This window comes from Lolium perenne, chromosome 7 (assembly GCF_019359855.2).
Source record: "Lolium perenne isolate Kyuss_39 chromosome 7, Kyuss_2.0, whole genome shotgun sequence".
NCBI lineage: Eukaryota > Viridiplantae > Streptophyta > Magnoliopsida > Poales > Poaceae > Lolium > Lolium perenne.
The window spans coordinates 263596165-263610582 of record NC_067250.2 but is presented as its reverse complement, the minus strand read 5'-3'; positions in this window follow the sequence as shown (position 1 = coordinate 263610582).

Sequence of the window (14418 nt, the reverse complement as noted above, 5' to 3'; positions counted from 1 at the left end):
ACCAATCATGCAAACCAATTTTCAACAAGCTCTACGGTAGTTCTCCACTAATAGGTTTAGACTACATGGTGCAAGAGCTTAATCATGATCTACTTGAGAGCTCAAAACAATTGCCAAGTATCAAATTATCCAAGACAATATGAGGCATTTTCTGTTTCCAACCAAATAACAATAAGTGCAATAGCTTCGAACTTTTGTCATGAACATTAAAAGTAAAACGAAGAACACCAGTGTTCATATGAAAAAGCGGAGGGTGTCTCTCTCCCACACAAGGATTGCTAGGATCCGATCTTATTCAAACAAAAACAAAAATAAAAACACACAGACGCTCCAAGTAAAGCACATAATATGTGATCGAATAAAAATATAGTTTCACTAGAGGTGACCTGATAAGTTGTTGATGAAGAAGGGGATGCCTTGGGCATCCCCAAGCTTAGACGCTTGAGGCTTCTTGAAATATGCAGGGATGAACCACGGGGGCATCCCCAAGCTTAGACTTTTCACTCTTCTTGATCATATATCATCCTCCTCTCTTGACCCTTGAAAACTTCCTTCACACCAAACTTCTCATAAACTTCATTAGAGGGGTTAGTACTCAAAAAACTTTAATCCACTTTAGTCCTGTAGTGACACATTGCAAGAACTTAATAAAACATTAGCTACAGCTCTCCACGTCTAGAAAGCCTTGCTTAAAGTCCACAAGAGACAATGCAAAAAACAGAGACAGGATATGTCAAAACAGAATAGCCAGTAAAGACGAATTTTTTAGAGGTACTTCCGTTGCTCAAATCAGAAAACTCAAAACTAATGAAAGTTGCGTACATATCTGAGGAACACACACAAAAATTGGCAGATTTTTCTGAGTTACCTACAGAGGGGGCTACTCAAATTCGTGACAACAAGAAATCTATTTCTGCGCAGAAATCCAAATCTAGTATCAACCTTCTATTAGAGACTTTACTTGGCACAACAATGCAATAAAATAAAGATAAGGGGAGGTTGCTACAGTAGTAACAACTTCCAAGACACAACAAAACAGTAGCAAAATAAAGACATGGGTTATCTCCCAAGAAGTGCTTTCTTTATAGCCATTAAGATGGGCTCAGCAATTTTAATGATGCTCACATAAGGAATAAGAGTTGAAGCAAAAGAGAGCATCAAAAAGCAAGTTCAAAACACATTTATGTCTAACCCACTTCCTATGCATAGGAATCTTGTACACAAATAAATTCATGAAGAACAAAGTGACAAGCATAGGAAGATAAAACAAGAGTAACTTCAAAATTTTCAGCATATAGAGAGGTGTTTTAGTACCATGCAAATTCCTACAACCATGTTTTCCTCTCTCATAATAATTTTCAGTAGCTTCATGAATAAACTCAACAATATAACTATCACATAAAGCATGTTTTTCATGATCCATAAACACATAATTTTTATCAAGCTCAAAAATAATGGGATTAAAACTTTCAAACCCACTTTTATCAATAATATAACAAGATGATTGATCATTCTCAATAGATATGGAACTCATAGATAAAGTCAAGACTTCTCCAATCCCATTTTCATTAGTAGTACAATTAATATTATCAAGTAACATAGGACCATCATCTAGAGCTTTATCATAAACATTTGCTACGCAAAACTCTTTAGTACCATGCATTTCGATATCAGGCACAAACAAAGCATTATCATAAGATTTATCAAAATAGCATAGATTATCATAGATAACAGTAGCATAATTATTCTCACAAGTTTAACTTATAGGTAATATTTCAAGAGAATCCACAGGAACATAACATTCATCCTCCTTTGGTAAGCATAGAGGACAATCAAATAGTGTAAGAGGTAAAGAGTTACTCTCATTAGAAAGTTGGCATGGGTAGCTAATCCATTCTTCCTCCTTTTTTTCATCACTCTCCTCTTCTTTTTCATCCAATGAGCTTTCAGGTTCATCAATTTCCTCCTCTTTTTCATCCAATGAGCTTTCAGGTTCATCAATTTCTTCTTTCACAGGTTCCTACAAATTGTGAGTGCATTCTTGTGCATTAATGAGTCTCTCTTTATAATCAATGATATAAGGATTATCACTGTAACTTTCTATGCAAAAATTAAGTATAGAAGAGACATAATCTTTAAGGTCCTTACAAGCAACACAAGTTTCATAATTTTTAGACATGAAGGATTCAATCTCAGAAGCTCTCATAAATAAGACAAATTGTTCTACCTCTTCGAACCCAAAATGAATATAGTTATTCCAATTATAGTTCTTAATTAAAACTTCTTCACTAAGCCACATTGGAATTTCAGATGTTTAGTATCCTGTTTAGAGCAACAGTTTATATCATGGTGTTTAAGCAAGATTTTAGCAATTGAATTCAATTTTTCTATCACAGTACTCATGACTTTACCCGTTCTTGATTCTCTATAATTATTATATAATTCTATAAGCTCCAAATAGGTTGTGGGTTCTCCCACAACAACAGTTTTAAATTTTTCAGTTTTTCAAATTTTTATGGCTTTTCGGGTATATAAGAAAAATAAAACAAGACAAAAACAAACTAGACAAAAGTAAACTAAGCAAAATAATACTAGACAGAAATAAACTAAGCACAAATAAACTAGAAAAAAGTAAACTAAGAAAAAAAACAGAGAGAGAGAGGTAGAGTGTACTCCCCAGGCGAACTTATGAGTAGAGCTATGCCTCCCCGGCAACGGCGCCAGAAAAAAGTCTTGATAACCCACAAGTATAGGGGATCGCAACAGTCTTCGAGGGAAGTAAAACCCAAATTTATTGATTCGACACAAGGAGAGGTAAAGAATACTTATAAGCCTTAACAACTGAGTTGTCAATTCAGCTGCACCTGGAAAAGCACTAGTAACAGGGGTGATGTGAAAGCAGCAGTAATATGAGTGCAATAGTAACAGTAACACATCAGCAGTAACAGTAACACAGAGGCAATGGCACCAGAAAATAGTTGATACTACTTCCAATGTCATATAGGAACGAGTATATGATGATGAGAGATGGACCGGGGTTCCCAGCGATCTACACTAGTGGTAACTCTCCAATAACAAGTGACAAGTGTTGGGTGAACAAATTACAGTTGGGCAACTGATAGGATTGAAATAGCATTAAGACAGAACATCAGATTATTAATCATCTAGGCATGTTTTCCATATATTGTCATACGTGCTCGCAATGAGAAACTTGCATAACATCTTTTGTCCTACCAGCCGGTGGCAGCCGGGCCTCAAGGGAATCTACTAGCAATTAAGGTACTCCTTTTAATAGAGCACCGGAGCAAAGCATTAACACTTGCTGAAAACATGTGATCCTCACATCACAGCCTTCCCCTCCGGTTGTCCCAATTTCTATCACTTTGGGGGCTCGGGTTCCGGACAGCAATATGTGCAAACAACTTGTAAATACAATCTAAGCAATAAGTATAGAGCTTAAATATAAGATCATGCCACTCGTGCACTAGTGACAAGCATTAAACACAACAAGATTGCAGCAACAATAACTTCACAAACTTTATAGATAGAGTAATCATAATGTAACAATCCATCGGATCCCAACAAACACAACACCGATTACATCAGATGAATCTCAATCATGTGAGGCAGCTTATGAGATCATTGTATTGAAGTATATGGGATAGAGAGTACCAACTAGCTACTGCTAGAACCCGTAGTCCATGGGGGAACTACGCACGGAGCATGATGGAGGCGATGGCGTTGATGGAGATGGCTTCCGGGGGCACTTCCCCGTCCCGGCGGCGTGCCGGAACAGAAATTCTGTCCCCCGAATTGGAGTTTCGTGCGGCGGCGCCCCTGGAGTCTTTCTGGAGTTTCGTCAATTGTTGTCGGGGTTTTAGGTCTCGGGGGATTTTATAGGCGAAGAGGCGGCGCAAGGGGGTGCCTGGGGGTGCCACGCTATAGGCTGGCGCGCCCCCCTTCCAGGCCGCGCCTCCTTGTGGTCTGGGAGCCCTGGGCCTCCCCTCCGACTCTCCTTCGGTGTTCCGGTGCGTCTCGGTAAAATATGATGTTTGGCCTTTGTTTCGTCGAATTCCGAGAATATTGCCCGAACAGCCTTTCTGGAACCAAAAACAGCAGAAAATAGGAACTGGCACTGTGGCATCTTGTTAATAGGTTAGTTCCAGAAAATGCATGAAATCATTATAAAGTGTGAGCAAAACATGTAGGTATTGTCATAAAACTAGCATGGAACATCAGAAATTATAGATACGTTGGAGACGTATCAGCGCACGCCAGGACGTGCAAGGACGTGCACCAGAGCGTGCCAGAACACGACGTCGCCCCGCTGACCTACGCCACCACTCGCCCTCTCCGTTCGCCAGCAGCAGCACCACGCCACTAAGAGACGCCAGGACACGCTCACCTGCCCGCGGGAACGCTGTAGACGACGACCTCGTCGACGACCTCCGCCGGTACCCGCGACAGAGACATCACTCGCTCGCCCTCGTCACAGCCTCATTTTCCCCGCAATCAAGCGCTGCTTGACCGCATTGACGTCGCCTAATCACCTGCGTCATCTCCATCCACTCCGTGCCCCTGTAGATGCATCGCCATGGCTGACCTCACCGCAGCACCACGGCCTCGCCTCACTGCTATAAAAGGGGCACTCCCCTCTCTCAATTCTTCACACCGCCAGCTTCCCCTCCTCTCACTCGACCTCCTCAACCACTCTCCGCTCCACATTGCCCACCAAAGCCACCCAATCGCATCATCGGAGCCCGTGGAGCCGCCGCAGAAGCCGCCGGAGATTGACGCCACCTCCAGCGATGCCACCTGTACTAGACGAATCGCCATCCTCGAAAATGTCGCTGCGCACCTCGCCGACGACCGCCGGAGCGCCGGTGAGCTCTCCGACCCCCCACCCACGCCGCCAGTGAGCCCACCTCTCGTCGTCGATGACGATGAACCTGATCCGTTGGATCGTGTTCTAATCGTGCGGCTCAGAACAGAACTTACCCTTAGAGTCACTGACGGGTGGAGCCCACCCTGTCAAACAGCCCACGCATGTTGGACGCGCTGTTGGGCTGGCTTTCACGTTTTTGAATTGTTTCGGCCCAGTTAGTTTCCCGCGCTAGCCCACACATTTGAATTTGAATTTTTCGATTTAAATCAAATTCCTTGCAGATACATTTTCAAAACTAACTAACTTCAAATCGGCTAAACCAAATTTGATGATTTTTATATATTTGGAAAGCTTAGAAAATTATCTAAACAACTACACTGGTCTCAACCCAAGAATCATTGTAGAAGTAATGTGCTAAAAATAACAAGGCAGGGCCTTTTGCAAATTCATACATTTATTAGAAATCAACCATAAGTGATTTTGAGTTGATTCCAACTCTCATAAATCACATTTGGTATTGTCTAATTGTTTATGTAAAAATATGGCATGGTTACTTCATGTGATCATGAGCTAGAGCAAAATAGTGGCTATATGGCCATTTCTAGCCATTTCAAATTATCCAAAGTTATTTTTAAATCGTATGAGAGGTTCCCTCTCATTTAAATCATGGTCCTAAGGCATTCAAGATGAGGTGTTGATTTGATCTATAGCAACTCATAGTGGATTACTTAGAGACATTAAATTGTTGCCATAATAGTATTAAAATGCATGAGGTGTAGCACCTCATTTAAATCATTTTCCTCAAATGATAATTATGAAGTGTTGACCTTGGTCAACATGGGTTCATACATTATTGATGGAGGAGAGTAAATCTTAACAAGATTCAATGAGAGAAAATCATTTCCCCAAAGAACTAAATAGAAACCCTAACACATATTGTAATGAGAGGAAATTATTTTTCTTGAGAAGAAAACAAAGTCAACCAACATGATATTAATGTTGTGATGCTAGAATAGTTTGTGTGAACCATGTGTGTGTGCTTAGTCTAGCTCTTAAGCCTTGTTTGGTGATTGTTACCTCGTATCCATTTTTAGACGCTAGTACCGAGGAGTACCAGGAGGAGGAGGTCTACTTCCAGGAAGAAGAAGACCACTTTGATCAGTACACCAACCAAGGCAAGCTAATATTCTTGCAAGCTACCTTAGTGCAAAGCTCTCCTAGAGCAAGGCACTCTTACATAATACTTTATGCTTAATGATCCCAATCCAAGTTTTTACCTTACAAGCTTTTGACTTTGGTTTATCAAAGTTTACTTTTGATTCATGATTCACTTGGTCTAGATATGAAGTAGTACAAGAGTATAAAAGTTAGCCTAAAGAGCTACCAGCTAGTTAGCACCCCTCATGCCTAGTTGCTAGTGCTACAAACTAAAAATGACTACTCTAGATGGGAACTTATGATTTGAAATGACTTTGAAAACCTTGGAATGATGAGTCATTCTATTGAAAGATTTTGAAGGTGAATCTGACTTGGATGACATGATGAATTTGATAGAAACTGATGATTGGGTGGGATGAGATACCATTCCAATTCTTGAGTACCCCCACAATACTTGATTATGGGAAAGGCTTTAGCTGGAAATTTATGTGTCTTAGTATGGGTTCCCTCTGAACAAGCGTCATAGAGGTTATGCCAAGGTTGCCTCCGTTGAAAGTGAAATGACGTGAAAAGAGTTGAATGTACTACCCAAGCCATCTGCAGTTCCCAGGATAGCAGTTGGTTATCACTGGGAGGCCAAGCTCATGGGGAGAGGTGCCTATACTAGGATGTGTAAGTAAAAGGTTAATGGTTGATGATCCGCATACTGAGTTATGATCATTCCGGGTTATCCCTGACAGATGTATTCAAATGTTGTGGCACAAGTGTGAAACCTCTGCAGAGTGTAAACCTATTCGAATAGTCGCGTCCTCGGTCATGGACGGTTGGAAAGGCCATACTGTTCCGTCATCAGAACTTTTCCAAAAAGGGTGACTTGTGATTTGAATTTGAAATGTGACTTTGATTTTTGAATCACAACAGAGTTGTGGAAATGACACTAATGTTCCCACTTGAGTTAGTTAGCAAATGAAGAGTCTTTTACTCAATGCTTATGAACTAAAATTGGCTTTATGCAAATAACCTAGAGCTTAGAATACTCCCACTAAAACTGTTAGTGCTTACACTAGTATTAGTTTGTGAGTACTTGAACGTACTCACGGCTGTGTCCCTGGCTATTCAAATGGCCAGACTATGAAGAAGAACAGAAGTATCAGGAGGAAGGACAGCAGGACGTCTATGAAAACTAGGAGCTTCTCATAACGTCAAGCGTTGCCTGTGGATTAGATGGACTTCTACGACTTCGCTTCCGCTATGTGTTATGTATTGATCATTAGATCAAGTGTTGTAATGAGACTGGATCATGTGATCCTTTATGTTGTAGGACTATTATGGTGTTGTAATGAATGATGACTCTATGATATTCAATTGTTATGTCTCGCAAAAATAATCTTCCTGGGATTGCGATGTATGGCATAATAGGCATCTGGACTTAAAAATATGGGCGTTGACAAGTTGGTATCAGAGCCATTGTTTGACCTTAGGAGACCCTAGTTAGAATGGACGTATGAAAAACTTAGTTTCAAACACAAATGAAGTGAATATTTATGAAAAACTTATTCACACTCTTACCCTTGAGACTTTTTCCAAAAGATGAAATTCATGCTTCACTTTGAATTTCTACATAAAATTTTGATACACATGCACTTCTGTAACTTACTCCTCCAATTCACTTACAGATGGAGCCACTCAACCAGACCAAGTTTTACCAGCTAGGCAATGGCGGTGGCTTGATTTTCGAGAGAGACTTGGATGCTTTGTCTGAGCATCTAGGACGCCCACACCCGGAGTTCTTCGGAACTCAAGTCAACTACCGGCCCGGAGGGGAACTACAGTGGGTCATCATTGCGGATCTGAGAGGCAGGATGGAGCCTCCCACTTCCGAGAGGATCCACTTCACCATCCGGGAGAGCAACTGGCTGGATGGACTCGCTCGTGCTCTTCAGGAAGCACTTGCCCGTCTGTGCGGGCAGAATGTGATTGGGATCCAGGACTCTCGCTTCGCTCACTTTGCGAGGCATGACACCATTGGAGGACCCATGGACCTGCAGTCACACCCCAAGCTGAAGCACCACGTGGAGCATCTGGACTTTATGCTACACGAGACTCAGAAGGATCTGGACAACTCCCGCGTCTACGCCAACCAGACTCACATCCACCTGTCTCAGCAGACTAAGACCATCAAGATGCTTGCCAAGGATCGCAAGACACTTTGTCAGCAGCGAGCCAAGAAGGACTCCACCATCGCTCGCCTTCGCGCGAAGATAGCAGCCCTGGAGGCAACTGTTCAGGCTTAGGAGACTCAGCTGAGGGAGATGGAAGAAGAAGGTGAAGACATTCAGGGAGGAGCAGCCTTCCTGAGTGATGATGAGGACTTCGAAGAGGATGAGAACACTGATGTGGAAGACTATGAGTTCATAGAGGCCGGAGAAGATGACTACATCCCGATAGATGTAGATGATGAGTAGCTTCACTTGTTCACTTGCGTAGGTGTGAGTTTGTATCAGGGTCCCTTGTACCGTAGCTTGGAAAATTGGTTCTTCAAACCATTAATGTGTTAGCTTGTAATGTGTGTTGTTTGAATGAATGGAAGTGTTGTTTGTTGTCAACATTACAAAGTATTCAAGTTTTAAACTTTTGAACTTACTCAAAACAAGCCATAGAAAAATTCCCTCTCATCTCATGATCTATCTCAATGTTCAGATGGCCCCTCCAAACCGCAGCACCAATTAGGATGCCATGATGCAAATGCTGCAGATGATTATGGCTGATAGAGAGGCAGAAAGAGCTGAGACAAGCCAACATTGCCGCACTGCAACAGATTGCTAACAACAACCAAGGCCATGGAAACCATGATCACCCTGGGTCAAAGCTGAAGAACTTTCAAAACACCAACCCTCCTATGTTCAGCAAGACCGAAGAACCCCTTGATGCCGATGACTGGCTCCAGACCATGGAGAACAATCTAGAAGTTGCGGGAGTAGAAGCCGCAGAGAAAGTCATGTTCGCCACCCATTACTTAGCAGGACCTGCCAGAGCCTGGTGGACCAGCACCCGTGCCATGAATGCCGGACAGATAATGACTTGGGCAGATTTCAAGCTCAAGTTCTGCAAGTATCACGTGCCCCCGGGTCTGATAAAGAAGATGAGGGATGAGTTCCGGGAACTCAAGCAAGGCAGAATGTCCGTGGTGGAATACCGCGATAGATTTCTTACTCTGTCAAGGTACGCCCCGGATGAGACCGACACCACTGAGAAGAGGAAGGAAAGGTTCCTGAACGGACTGCATGATGAGATGCAGACTGTGCTGGTCAACATCCCCTTTGTTGACTTAGAAGCCCTGGTGGACTCAGCCATCCAGATGGAGGGCAAACTGCATCAAGCCAATGAGAACCGCAAACGCCGCATGATGAATCAGAGTGAGCCCAGCAATACCCCGAGGTATCGCCCCAGCTCAAGCGGAGAATTCAACCCCAGGAACCACAAGCCCCATGTGCTGCTGTCACGTCCGAATTTCCAGAATCGGAGTGGAGGACACCCAAGGCCAGGAGGCCACAACAACAACAACCACCATGCCAACAACAAGAACAACTTCAATCGTGCCCCGATGAGAGCCCCCGGCAACCACAACAACACCGCTCCAAGGACTGGGAGCAACGTTGTCCCCGTCGCCGCCAAGGACAAGTCAACCGTGACTTTTTATGAGTGTGGGATAGTGGGACACTACTCCAATGAGTGCCCCAAGAAGCTCGCCAAGACCACCCCCAACACCTCTGCCCCTACTCAGCAGCAACGTCGTGTCTCAACCGACAGGAAGTTCACCCCGACCAACCGCGGTGGCTGCCTTTTCCACATGAATGCCGAAGAAGCCCAGGAAGCACCAGATGTCGTGCTGGGTACGTTCTCTATTAACTCAGTACCTGCAAGAGTGTTGTTTGATTCCGGAGCATCGCATTCGTTTGTTACAGAAGATTTTCCATGCACTAGTAAGATTCAACCAATCAGTTTGAAACATGTCATGATAGTTCAAATACCTGGTTCAACTAAAAAAGCTAGAAAAATTTGCAAAGATGTACCCATCAGAATACATGAAATAGATTTTTATGCAAATTTGATTGTTCTGGAAACAAAAGATTTGGAAGTAGTGCTGGGTATGGATTGGATGTCGAAACATCATGGATTGATTGACTGTGCCAAGAAGGCCATCACCATGACTAGTAGCACCGGTGTGTTAGTAGAACACGTGTCTGAAAGGCTGCCCAGAAAATTCACCTGCAATCAGAGTTTAGCCAAGCCAACCTTGGATCAGATCAGGGTAGTCTGTCGATACCCCGATGTGTTTCCTGATGATCTACCCGGTATGCCCCCAAATCGGGATATCGAGTTTATCATTGAGTTAATCCCTAGAATAGGACCTATAGCCCAGAGAGCCTATAGCATGAACCCCGCAGAGTTAGTGGAGCTGAAGAAGCAACTGGATGACATGCTGTACAAAGGTCTGATTCGACCAAGTGCGTCGCCTTGGAGATCACTAGTTTTGTTCGTGAATAAGAAAGACGGTGCCACTCGTTTATGTACGGATTACCGTAAGCTTAACGATGTCACCATCAAAAACAAATACCCCTTGCCAAAGATACAAGACCTGTTTGATCAGCTGACTGGTGCCAAAGTGTTCTCTAAGATTGATCTTAGGACTGGTTACTATCAACTGAAGATTCGTGCCACCCATATCCCTAAGGCTGCCTTCACCACCCGATATGGATTGTATGAGTACAATATCATGTCATTTGGATTGAGCAATGCCCCCGCTTATTTCATGAATCTCATGAATAAGATCTTTATGAATTTTTTGGATAAGTTTGTCGTTGTCTTCATCGACGACATACTAATCTACTCCAAATCAGAAGAAGAGCATGAACAACATTTGGAAGCTCTCCTAGAAACCCTGAGAAGCATCAGTTGTATGCCAAGTTCAGCAAATGTGAGTTTTGGTTAAAGGAAGTAGGATTCCTGGGACATATCTTGTCTGCAGGAGGAATTGCCGTAGATCGTGCCAAGATCAAGACCGTTGAGGAATGGAAAGCCCCAACCACCCAGACTGAAGTCTGTGCATTTCTGGGATTAGCGGGATATTACCGCAGGTTTGTTGAAGGATTTTCCAGCATTGCAAGACCAATGACTCAGCTATTGAAGAAGGACAAGAAGTTTTAATGGACTAACAAATGTGAGGATAGTTTCCAGCAACTCAAGCGCAGATTAACCACAGCCCCAATATTGATCATGCCCGATATCACCAAGCCATTTGACGTCTATTGTGACGCATCCAAGATTGGTCTTGGATGTGTGCTGATGCAAGAAGGCAAGGTGATATCATACCTGTCAAGGCAACTGAAGCAACATGAGCAGAACTATCCAACCCATGACTTGGAGTTAGCAGCAGTAGTCTTAGCCTTGAAAGTATGGCGTCATTACCTCATGGGTAATCAATGCGAGATCTATTCATATCACAAGAGCCAGAAGTATATCTTCACCCAGAAGGAGCTGAATATGAGGCAGAGAAGATGGATTGAGTTAATCAAGGATTACGATATGGAAATTCACTATCACCCCAGCAAGGCCAATGTGGTAGCGGATGCCCTGAGTAGACTGCCGTGTCAGTTGAACTCCATGATCGCAGAAGAACAGCCTAGTTTGCATCAAGAGTTTGAGCAGTTTAGACTAGAGCTAGTTAGTGAAGGATTCCTAGCGAGCATTGAGCTCCAGCCCACTTTGATGAGTCAGATCAAGGAAGCTCAGAAGGGAAATGCCAGCATTGATGGAATCAAGAGTCAAATAGCTGCAAGAAAGGCACCGGGATTCACCGAGGATGAAGAAGGAGTTCTTTGGTACAACGGACGTCTATGTGTGCCGTCAGATTCAGAGTTGAAGCAAGTCATTCTGAAGGAAGCCCATGATACCTTGTATTCCATTCACCCCAGAGGAACCAAGATGTACCAAGACTTGAAGGAACAATTTTGGTGGCATGGAATGAAGCGAGAAATTGGAAGCTACATAGCTAAGTGTGACATCTGTCAACGAGTCAAAGCAGAACATCAGCGACCCGCAGGATTGTTGCAACCGTTACAGATTCCCGAATGGAAGTGGGATGCTGTAGGAATGGACTTTATCACTGGTTTGCCCAAATCAAGTAGAGGAAATGATTCTGTTTGGGTAGTGGTCGATAGATTAACCAAGGTAGCCCATTTCATCCCCGTCAAGACCACATACCAAGACCCAAAGCTAGCTGAGTTATATATCTCCAGAATAGTCAGCCTGCACGGAACCCTGAAGTCAATTGTGTCGGATAGAGGATCTCAATTCACCTCAATATTCTGGCAGAAAGTACATGAAGGAATAGGAACCCGGCTGAATTTCAGCACAGCGTATAACCCGCAGACTGACGGACAGACCAAGAGAGTCCACCAAATACTTGAAGATATGTTGAGACCCTGTGTGCTAGAGTATGGATCTAAGTGGGAAGACTGCCTGCCTTATGCAGAATTCTCATACAACAATAGTTATCAAGTCAGCTTACAAATGGCCCCCTTTGAAGCCCTGTACGGAACGAAGTGCCATACCCCACTGAACTTGTCAGAAGTCGGAGATAGCCAAGTCTTCGGCCCGGATATTCTCCGAGAAGCTGAAGAGAAGGTTCACAAGATCCGTGAATACCTCAAGACCGCCCAGTCAAGACAGAAGAGTTATGCTGACAAGAGATGCCGAGAGATGACCTTCGATATCAGAGATTTCGTGTATCTCAAAGTATCACCCCTCAAAGGAATGCAGAGATTCCAACTCAAATGAAAGCTTGCCCCCAGATATGTCGGACCCTTCAAAGTTCTGAGTCGCGAGGAGAGGTATCATATCAACTTGAACTACCGGAAGAAATGTCCGCTGTGCATAATGTGTTTCACATATCACTACTTCGGAAGTGCTTAGAAGTGCCGGAGAAGACGGAGGTGTTCAAGAACATCGATCACAGATTAGTGGATATCAACAAGGACTTGACTTATCGCGAAGTACATGTTCGTATCCTGGAAGAAGCTTTTAGAACCACCCGTACCATAAGTATCAAGTTCCTGAAGATTCAATGGAGTAATCATACCGAATAAGAAGCCACTTGGGAGCGAGAAGAAGATATGAAGAAGGAATTCCCAGATCTCTTTAGTACCTAGTTTTCTTTAAGATCTCGGGACGATATCTTTTGTAAGGGGGAAGGGTTTGTAACATCCCAAGATTTCAAGAAATAAAAGGAGTTTCCCAAATTCAAAACTTAGAACCAACAAAAACTTTTATTAACTTATGTGTCATGCATAGTGCTCTTTCCAAATTATTGTGTTATTGCCAGGATGATTGCTTGTGTGCTCACCAATGATATTAAAACCCTACCTTGGATCCTTTGAGGATCACAAAGAAGAACAAAGAAGAAGAAAAAGAAAGAAATTCAAAAAATTCAAAAACCCTCACATATGGCTATGGCCATTTTTTAAAATCTTTAACCTAGGCCAATTTGGCTTGTGCCATTAGTTGGATAATGTTACTAAACACTTAATAACACTTTTGGAATCGAAGAAACTCAAATCAAATTAAATTTGAATTCAAATTGAGCTCACACATAATAATGGTCAAATCTGCCAATTTTTATCATGATGCCCACTTTGAGCATCTGTATTAAGAGATTTTCAAACCAAACAATTCCAACTCTTTGCACCTCATCCAAGACCTCATCAAGGAGAACAACTTTGGTCAAAACCACCCCTGCAAATTCTTGCTAAATTCAAAGTTATGCTCAAGCAAAGTTGGAACTTCAAAGCAGATTCAAGATTTTGCCACTTTTGAAATTTCACAAGCCAATTCCATTTTGCACCCCACCACCACCATTAGGCTCCAAACATTATTCAAATCAACTCCACCAAAATTCATTTCAAAATTTGAAAATTTACTTCATGCGGCCATTTGACCGAGCACCTGGTGTGCACTGCCCTACCAACTCCATACATGCTAATATCCGTCATGTTCTTGCCTAAACAATCATGCCCCTGTCATCACACACACCTCCTCTAACCTCTGGACCGAAGCCAAGCCTCAGTACCCCAGTACATGCATGATCTCATGCAAGACAAGGCCATGCCGAGCATGGCATGGCACACACACATGCGACCCCTCTCTCTCTACTCATTTCCTTCATGCCAGACCTTGTCAACGACGTCCCTCTCACTCTCCTGAATGTGCTAGACACGGTGGTCGACGAAGCAGAGCCTCGCACGCGCCAGCCCGAGGACGCCCAGTGACGCACGTGCACGCCAGGATGCGCACGGACGCGCACCAGAGCATGCCAG